Here is a 10,714-nt window from a genome sequence, read left to right on the forward strand (position 1 = left end):
CTATGAAGTACCACCTTACACTGGCCAGAATGGCCATCATCAAAAAGTCTACAAACAGTAAGTGCTGGAGAGGGTGTGGAGAAAAAGGAACCCTATTACACTGTCGGTGGGAATGTAAATTAATGCTACCACTGTGGAAAAACAGTATGGAGATTCATCAGAAAACTAAACATAGAATTACCATTTGATCCAGCAATCCCACTCCTGGGCATCTATCCAGAAAAAACCATGACTCGAAAAGACACATGTACTTCGATGTTCACTGCAGCACTATTTGCAATAGCCAAGACATGGAAACAAATGTCCATCAACAGAGGAGTGGATAAAGAAGATGTGGTACATATACACAACAGAATATAACTCATTAAAAGGAAAGAAATAATGGCATTTGCAGTAACATAGATGGACCTAGAAATTATCATGCTAAGTGAAGTCAGTCAGAGATACCAACATCAAATGCTATCACTTACATGTGGAATCTAAAAAAAGGACACAATGAACTTTGCAGAACAGATACCAACTCACAGACTGAAAAACTTATGGTTTCCAAATGAGACGGGTTGGGGGTAGGGAGATGCACTGAGGGTTTGGGATGGAAATACTATAAAATTTGGTTGTGATGATTGTGTACAATTATAAATGCAATAAAATTCATTGAGTAATTCAAAAAAATTTTTAAAAAAACCCATGCTTTCCTCTCTATTTATGTTCACATCACTTTCCCAGATGAATTAGTTTCCTGGAAGGCTGAAACTAACTACTCATCAACTGTATACTCCTCTCAGCTGTGGTAGGCAGTCAACATACACTGACTTTCATAATCAAATTTTTCTCCACACTTAATTATTCTGATAGCAATGCTTCTGAATGAGTTTTCTCCACATACACTGAAGAGTTAAACACAATCTAAAAGAACTCAGTTGAAGGTTCATTTTCTTTAGGAAGCATACCTAGATTCAATCTTACTTACGTAAATTTTATCAATATACTTCACACTGATATTTACATGCGAGTGTGTATATATACACACACGTACTACACACACACACACACACACACACACACACTGCTGTTAGCTAATATCTACAATGGGAAATAATGTTTATTTAACAAATCCATTATTTAAGGTCTATTAATTTGTCTTATTAAGTCTAGTCAAATGCTGGTTTACCTAAAATCACCCCACCTTTACTGATATTTGGTAGTTAACCAGTGTCTTTGAATTTCTCCAAACGTATTAGTTTGGGGGGCAGGGGGTGGCATGCCCATAGCATGTGGAAGTTCCCAGGCCAGAGATGGAACCTGCGCCACAGCAGCAGCAATGCTGGATCTTTAACCGCTGTGCCACAAAGGAACTCCATGTACGAATTTTTAAAGTCTGTATTTTATAGAAAGGACACAGCCTTACTTCCACATAACATTTAAAATTATGGCAAAAGGAGTTCCCGTTGTGGCTCAGTGGGTTAAGAACCCAACATAGTGTCCATGAGGACGTGGGTTCGATCCCTGACTTCACTCAGTGGACTAAAGACCTGGCGTTGCCACAAGCTGCGTTGCAGATTGTAGATGCAACTTGGATCTGGTATTGCTGTCACTGTGGCGTAGGCCTGTAGCTGCAGCTCTGATCTGACCCCTAACCTGGGAACTTCCATATGCTGTAGGTGCAGCCATAAAAATAATAAAATAAAATAAAATAAAGTTATGGCAAGGGACTTAATCTTATGAACAATTTTCCTGAGTAAAATCCAAAACATAAATCTGGTTCACGAATTTCCAAGACTTTAGTATTTCTTCCTATGAGAGACTGCTGCTGCCTCATCTTTAGAAAAAGTACATGAATGGTATTATGCAACTAATACTGAACAGGTTCAGTATCAGCAAAGGAGCTGGTTAACAAGAACATTTGTTGTTTCTTTGTGTATGGGGGGGATTTGCAGCTGATTCATGCTAAATGCAAACCTAAATATCTATTTAAAGTATGAACATTCTCTGAATTTGATGATAATTAATATTACTAAAACTGACACAGTTTTTTCCCTAGCTTTATTGAGATGTAACAGACATACAACACTGTGTACAATGAGATGGATACATATTTAAATCCTGAAATGATTATTACAATAAGGTTAGTTAATACATCCATCACCTCACATAATTACCATTTTTTTGTGTGTATGATGAGAACATTTAAGATCCACTCTTTTTTTTGGGGGGGGGGGGTCTTTTTGCCTTTTCTAGGGCAGCTCCCGCGGCATATGGAGGTTTCCAGGCTAGGGGTCGAATTGGAGTTGTAGCCACCAGCCTACACTAGAGCCACAGCAACTCAGAATCCGAGCCACGTCTGCAACCTACACCATAGCTCACGGCAATGCCGGATCCTTAACCCGCTAAGCAAAGCCAGGAATTGAACCCGCAACCTCATGGTTCCTAGTCGGATTTGTTAACCACTGAGCCACGACCGGAACTCCAAGATCCACTCTTTTAGCAACTTTCAAGTATACAATACAGCACTGTTAACTACAGTCACTCATGCTGTACCTTAGATCCCCAGAACTTATCCATATTACAACCGAAAGTTTATACCCTTTGACCAACATCTTTCAATTTCCCCTACCTCCCAGCCCCTGACAACCACCACTCCATTCTCTTTCTGAGTTTGGCTTTTTAACTGATTCAGTTAATATGAACCTGACTGTTTATATTCTGACATAGAATATACAATTCTTTACAAGTTAAAAAATATGTGGCTCTGAATTTTTGCTTTATAGGGTCTATATATAAAATATAGCTTATCACCAAATTCTACGGCTGCATTACTCCTTCCAACCAGGCGACAGTGCTCCCTTTATGTACACAGCTATATATACCTCTGGTCATTTATTAATTAACTCAGCAAATGTTTATTGAGCTTCTAGGCAGCCACCTTAAATTCTTTTTAGAATAAGGTAAGGTAGAAAAAGACTAAATTTTTAAAAATAAATAAATGTGCCAGACAACACAAGTAGACACTGGAGCCAAAGGAAGGGAGAGAGGGACAGAGAGACCCAGGCCCAGCTCTAGTGAGGACGGAAAGAGTGAAATAGCTCCATTATCTCCCCTTTCTCTCCATCTCTTCCTATAATTCATGGCCAGGCTTACTTTCCTAATGTACAGATTTCTTCATGTTACCATATGGCCAACAACTTTTGATGACTCCCCATTACCTCGTTAATCAATTTCAAACTTCTCAGCCCGGAATTGAAAAGGATTCAAAGCCTTCCACATATAATATGCAGAGACTAAGAACACAGACTTTGGCATTAGACTGCCTAGACTCATATTAATTCTCTACCGATTGTTAGTTCTATTTCTCAGTTTAACTATAAAAAGGAGATTACATGCACCCGTATGTTCAATGCCGCACTCTTCACAATGGAAACAACCTAAATGTCCATCAACAGATGATTGAAGTAGGAAGATGTGGTATATATACACAATGAAATACTACTCAGCCATAAAAAAGAACAAAATAATGCCATTTGCAGCAACAAGGATGGAACTAGAGACTCTCACACTAAGTGCAGTTAAGTCAGAAAGAGAAAGACAAATACCATATGATATCACATATCTGGAATCTGATATATGGCACAAATGAATCTTTCCACAGAAAAGAAAATCATGGACTTGGAAAATAGACTTGTGGTGCCAAGAGGGAGGAGGAGGGAGCAGGATGGACTGGGAACTTGGGGTTAATAGAAGCAGACTATTGCCTTTGGAATGGATAAGCAATGAGATCCTGCTGTGTGGCACTGGGAACTGTATCTAGTCACTTATGATGGAGCATGACAATGTGAGAAAAAAGACTCTATACATGTATGTGTAACTGGGTCACCATGCTGTACAGTAGAAAACTGACAGAACACTGTAAACCAGCTATAATGAAAAAAATAAAAATCATTATATAAAAAGAAAAAAAGGAGATTAAAAAATAGTGCCTATTTCACAGGGCTGCTGTGAGGATTAGATGAAATACTACTTATAAAATGGCTGGCAAATTAACTAGTAAATAGTATGCATATAAAAAAATCAGAGCCACACTGTTGCTCAGTCTCCATTTCCAGTCTCAACTTCAACAACAGCTCTGTGACAATCCTGTTCTCCAACCAAACTACACACTTTACTATCTCCTAAACACCTATACTTTAACTCAGCCTGGAAAATACTGTCTCATCTCCAAGTATTAAGATCCTAATCTTTTTGGCAGTCCTGCTTAAAGGCCACCACCTTCAGGTACCATTCTCTGATATCCCAACTCTGTAACATGTATATATATATATATATATATATATATATATAATGCTACATGACACTGAAATTCTGTCTAGATTCATCCACATATTCTGCAGAGTTCTAGCCCAATGTACACAGTAGGGTTCAGTAAGTGTTTGACAAATGAATAAATGCCTATATTTCCTCTACGTCACCAAATGCTCTCTTGGAAAACAGCTCCATATCACAAGTAAAAAGATCTCTTCAGTATTAGTTCATAAAGTTGAGCAGCTAATTTTCTTTTCTATTATCAATGTGGTAATTTCTACTGTAGTACCCAACACATAGGATGCCTAAATACTCAGTGATTTGAATTTCATCTCATCCTTTTATTTCCTTTTTTTTTCCCCTTTATCGGCCACACCCAGGCATACGGAAGTTCCCAGGCCAGGGATCAAATCCCGAGCCACAGACGCCACAGCTGCAGGAAAGCCAAATCCTTTAACCCACAGCACTGGGCCGGGGATCCAATCACCAATGCCACAGACAAGTCAGATCATTAACCCACTGTACGACAGCAGGAATTCTTCATCCTTTAATTTCAATTATCAATTTATTCATTATGATCAAGAATGACTCAACCTGAGAAACAGATTTTAGTTTTTACCCACAAACTCATCTGTCAGTTTCTAGCCATCCTGATCATATCTCAACATGCTGTTTATTGGTTTAGGAGAGATAATATTTAAAACTTCGATAAAGTTAGAACCAGAAAATCAAATAGGTTGATAAAGTAAATGAGCAAGAGAGTAGTGGAGACTACAGGGAACTTCAGGGAAGAGTTCCATTCCCACAGGTAGTCTAAAGCAACAGATAAAATTAAGCAGCAACTTGGAAGCATATCCTGTAACACCTAGCTCTCAGCCATTCTGTTTTGACCTGAAAAATAAATTAATTCTACAACTGTTCCATTCTATGCCTGGGAATCAGAAATCGACAATAATACTAAATAATAGCTAATATTATCAAGCATTTTCTAGATGTCACACTGTTCATATGAAATAACTCAATTCTCACAACAACTCCATGAGATAAATACTATTATCTTTTTTTTTTTTTTTTTTTTTTTTTTTGGCCGCATCCATAGCATATGGAAGTTCCCAGACCAGGGATCAAATCGGAGCTGCAGCTTCAACCTAGGCCACAACTGCAGCAATGTCAAGCAGGAACTCCACTATTATCCTTATTTTAAAGATGAGGAAAGTGAGGCACAACGAGGTTATGCAACTTGCCCAAGGTAACACAATTAGCAAGCAGGGGAGCTGGAAATAGGACTCAGATAGACTTCATCAGAAAGAGCTCACAATTTGAAAACAAGTACCATTCAATAAATGGTGCTATGGGAGTTCCCGTCGTGGCTCAGCAGTTAACAAACTCGACTAGTATCCATAAAGATGTGGGTTCAATCCCTGGCCTCACTCAGTGGGTCAGGGATCCAGCACTGCCATGAGCTGTGGTGTAAGTGGGAGACACAGCTTGGATCCTGTATTGCTGTGGCTGTGGCGTAGGCTTCACAGCTGTAGCTCTGGTTTGACCCCTAGCCTGGGAACTTCCATAGGCATTGGGTGTGGCCCTAAAAAGACAAAAGACAAAAAAAAAAAAAAAAAAAAAGGTTCTGGGATAATTAATTATACATTAACAAAAAATGAAATGACCCTACCTCACACTAACCACAAAAGTCAATTCCAGACAGAGATCTAAACATCAAAGGCAAACAGTAGAGATTCAAAAGGTTAATATAAAGAATAACTTCAAGGGTTCCCACTGTGGCACAGCAGGTTAACAATCCAACTACAGCAGCTCAGGTGGATAGGAGACACAGGTTTTTGATCCCCTCCCAGCGCAGTGGGTTTAGGATCCAGTGTTGCCACAGCTGTGGTGTAGGTTGCAGCTGAGGCTCAGATTCAATCCCTGGCCTGGGAACTTCCAAATGCTGTGTGCATGGCCATAAAAAAGAATAACTTCAAAATCTTGGGGGAGGAAAAGATTGATAAACTTAATTAAAATCCAGACCTTCTTTTTAACAAAAGATAACTAGTTTAAAAAATTAACAACAAATTCGGAAATGAAATCTGTAATAATACAACCAACAAAGGATTAATAATCAGAAAATATAAAGAAATCTTTTGAAAAAGATAACCCAATAGAAAACCGACGAAACGAGCCCTAGAATGGCTGTGAAAACTTGGCACTAACCACAGCTGCCACACAGTGGACCCCGAAACAGTAGATCTTGGCATCACTGACCAATATAAAATATTCAAGGGTTTATGTCATGCTGCAGGTACACAGAGTATGAGGGACCAAACCAGAAAGACAGTGCCATCATATAGGAACTGGATGGTAAATCAGAAGTTTAATGTCCAACATTCAGCTACATAGATTAGGGAATGGCAAACATCATGAGCAAACGGTCAGAAAGTAAACATTTTCAGCTTTGTGAGCTAAATATTCTCTGTCACAACTACTTAACTCTGCCACTGGCAGCGTGAAAGCAGCCAAAGGCAATATGTAAATTAATGTGTGCCTATGTTGCAATAAAACTTTATTTACATAAACAGGTGGTGGAATAGATTTGATCCATGGACCATAGTTTGCCAACCTCTGACACTGACAGCTGTGATATTTCTTACACTCTAGGAATACTTCCAGTCTTTCACTGTTGACACCTCTGATTTTCTTAAGCAATAAACGACATCACTCTTGACAGCTTTGCAATGGCTTCCAAAAGTCTATTACTCTACCAAAAACATCTTTCCCTTATTATCTGAGACAATTCTCTCTCATTTTCCTTTCAACCTTTTTTTAAACTTCTTTGACAGCCATCATCCCAAACTAGAAATGTAAAAAAATTCACCCTCTCTCTCACTACTCACAACGTAATTATATCAATACGTGAAAATTCTAACTCTGTTCAATGCTTACAGTTTCTGCCTTAGTTCAGGCCCTCATGACTACTTCCCTGCTATCCTGTTCACGCTCCTTCCAAAACACATCCATTTATCCCCTAAAAATTAAACCTCATTGTAACTCCTTGAAAACTCTGACTACCTCTCTAAAATCCAAGGATTCAGTCCAAATTCCTTAACAAGGTCCTTCACAATCAGGTCCCAAAACAACCTTCCCCGTCTCATCTCCAACCACTCTCACAACACACTATGCTCCAGCCACATTACATTACATTCCCATGCATGCCCTTACCTGAAAGCTCTTCTCTCCAATTCTGCATCTGGCAAACTACTCTACCCTTCAGGACACACATCAAGGGTCACTTGTTCACAGAGCCTTCCCGGATTCCTAGAGCAGAGACATACCTTCTTCTGTGTCCTTCTTACTACCTACATACCTACTTACATACCTACATCTGTATCCTTCATGTAACTCTCCTTTGGCGCTTACCATCCTGAACTGTCATTGTTTACATGTTCACTTCTCTCATGGGACTAAATATCCAAAGTGAAAACACCCTGCCTTGCTATAAAGACCTTAAGACTCCTCAGAGCCTAGCATGGTGGTTGACCTAAGTAGATGTCTTAGGGCACAATAAATGTGGTTTGAATGGAAGACATTCTTTGTGGTTTCTTAACCTGAGGTTCATACATGGGAGTCCACAGACAGAATTCAGGGGCATCTGTGAACTTGGACAGGAAAAAAAATTACCTCTTTATTTTCACTGACTTCTAACCAAAAGGAACTATTTTCTTCAAATATGAATGTAGGCAATAAACCATCTGGTATTAGCAGTATCTGTGTCTCTGCACAGTAATCACAGATATCTTTATATTACAGTTGTTACAGCTATCTTAAAAATTACAGATATTCATCACATCTTTAAAAGTATAATTATTGGACATATATCTGTATTATTATATCACAACTTGTATACTTAGGTATTTCAATATTAATTGGTTTCTCTATACTCCAATGTATTTTATTTTATGCAATTAAAAACTATTCTGAGAAGAATCCATAACCTTTGCTAGATGCTAAAGGGCATAGACAAAGTTAGGCCTTCCAGCATAGAGAGACCCAAAACAAATAAATTATGTTGCTGTATACAGGTACTGGACATATACTGAAAATCTTATTGCTACAAACATCCTCATAACCTTTTTGTTGAAAGTCCTTTTTGTTATGTGGGAGCCCTGGAATTACTTATATGACTAATTTGCAGTTTCTCTCAGAATTCCCTCATAGCCCATGGGGACTGTGAATTCTTCTCTACCATGATTAAACTTCAATTACAGTTTGGTCATGATAGAGATCCTGGGTCTCTACCATCGTTTACTATTGCCTTCTTAAGCTTTTTGTGTCCCTTTGCTGTTTAGTAAACACCTAAAAGAGACGGAGCAGCTCTTAAACCTCTAGAAAGTTAGATGTCAAAAGGGTCCTAAAGATAAATTCTCTGGACAAATGAAACTTCTCTCATCAAATAGCTGGTTACCTATACTTTTTTTGTATCCTATTCAGTGTTGTTTTGTTTTGTTTCCTATGGCCCCATCCCCAGCACATGGAATTTCCCTTGCCAGGGACAGAATGTGAGCCACAGCTGCAGCAATGCTGGATCCGTCAATCCACCGTGCAGGCCAGGGATGGAACCAGCACCTCTGCAGCGACCCAAGCTGCTGTGGTCAGATTCTTAACCCACTGGGCTCCTGTATCCCTTTCAGTTTTTGTACTAGACAAACTCATTACAAAAACAAAATAAATTACTTAATGATTCTTTGACATATGCTGCCATGCTTGACTCCCTAACAATTTCTCCCAGCTAGCAAATTCCTCTAAGACAATGTGTTGAATGAGACAGCAGCAGGCTAAGTTCCAGTACCTCTTCTGCCATTAACTGCTTAGATCTTTAGAAGTCATGTTTTCCTTTCTGTCTCAGCTAAAATCACTACATGATCTGAAATCCTTACATGATCTAAGAACTATACATTCATTCCTCTGCACCATTCCTACTGGCTTCACTAACACCTTTCGGATGACCTCCCCAGGTGACCCTGCTCTTAAAACAGTGGGCTGTTCCCTTCCTGGGAAGACACCTTGGGTCACCGCCCACAAACAGCCTGGTCCCTCCTTTTAAAGACACACACAAACTCCCAAAGTTGATGGAGACTCTTCTGGCCAACCACTTTCATTCCGCATCTCTTGCTGGCCAGCTCCTGCATCCAAACCTCAGTCCCCCTTTTCTCTTTTCCTCATCAAAGCCTTACTTTATTCTGTTCCTCTTCCCAATGAGGAGTGGAGGATACTGAGGGCAAATATGTCCTCAGCCCCCTGGGAGTTATACGGACTTGCCCTGAGACTCCGAAGACTGCCCCCAATCTGATACCAGCGTCTGTACCTAAAGGGCCCCCATTTCTAATCACAACCCCAAAGAACTGTCCCAGCCCTGACAGCCTGAGCTCAGATCCCACGCCCCTCCGCGCCCTACCTGCCTGGGATCATGAACACTGCCTAAACCAGCTCCAGATCCTGCTCTCCTAGCCCCAGTGATCCAGACCCCAGCTCCGTTTGGACCCAACGTCCCTTCTCCGCGACCCCGACCACGACCCCACGTCCGGCTCCCGCCAGTTCTTCGGGCCTGGAGCGCCACCCGGTGCAGACCCTGGCCGGCTCAGCACTCCCTGAGCGCCCCAGACACCTTGTCCTGCACCCTCCCCATCCCGCCCAAGCCCCCCGCTCCCTCCAGCGCCCCCGCCCGTAGGCCCGGGGCCCGCTCCCCAACATGGCGACGGGGACACGAGCGCGGCGGGCAGGCAGGCGGGGCGGCTCCGGGCCGGGCCCGCACAGGGGCCGTGCTCCACGGTCGGCCGGCGCCATTTTCCCGCGCCGGGCCCGGGCGGCGCCTCCTTCCCACGAAGCTAACCGGGCCAGCACCAGGGACGCCCGGCGGGCCCACCCCTTACGGGCCCGCGTCGCCGTCACCTCACCTGAGCGCGGCCCCAGCCCTCCCGGGCGGGCCTCGGAGCACCGGCCCGGGCCGTGGATGCCCGCGGCCCTCCGTGTGTCCGTCCGTCCGTCCTCGCCTGCGCGGGTCTATCTGGCCGTCGGCTCCCGGCCGCCCGCAGCCCGACCCGGCTGGGCCTCAGGGAGCCGGCGGGGAGGGGGATGGGCCGGACCGGGCCGGGGAGGGAGGGGGAGGGAGGGAGAGAGGGAGGGAGCGCGGGAGAGGGCGGGGCGGACTAGGGGCGGGGAATTGGCCACGTGACCAAACGTCTCCGAGTGCGCGAGGTAGCGCGCGCCCGCTCACTTCGGTATAGAGCTTAGTGTGGCGATCTGCTGGTTTTGTATCTCGACGAGGTAGTGTCGTCAGTGGCTTCTGCCTCCACTTTGCAGTCACTGCACAATCCTATAAGAGCCCTCTGGCTGAATGTCCTTGGGCAGGTCAACTCTCCATAAGCCT

The 10,714-nt window shown here is 42.5% G+C and overlaps 1 protein-coding gene across 30 annotated transcripts in view; it reads right to left on the minus strand.

Moving 5' to 3' along the window:
- NCOA6 (nuclear receptor coactivator 6) overlaps positions 1 to 10,431 on the minus strand; it is a 107,616-nt gene extending 97,185 nt beyond the window's left edge. For 23 of the 30 annotated variants that reach the window (XM_085003584.1, XM_085003579.1, XM_085003576.1 and 20 more), the window contains exon 1: positions 10,242 to 10,431. The gene's annotated coding sequence lies outside the window, so the exon portion shown is untranslated. Of the gene's footprint in view, positions 1 to 10,236 lie in introns of all 30 variants that reach the window. The other 7 variants (XM_085003578.1, XM_085003575.1, XM_085003573.1 and 4 more) reach the window with 1 other exon arrangement.
- Positions 10,432 to 10,714: the final 283 nt, after the last annotated feature.

The sequence above is a fragment of the Sus scrofa genome, chromosome 17, assembly GCF_054392235.1.
Source record: "Sus scrofa isolate SSC_HxYL_T2T_F1_AM1 chromosome 17, Sscrofa_HxYL_maternal_Yorkshire_Landrace_v2.0, whole genome shotgun sequence".
Taxonomy (NCBI): Eukaryota; Metazoa; Chordata; class Mammalia; order Artiodactyla; family Suidae; genus Sus; species Sus scrofa.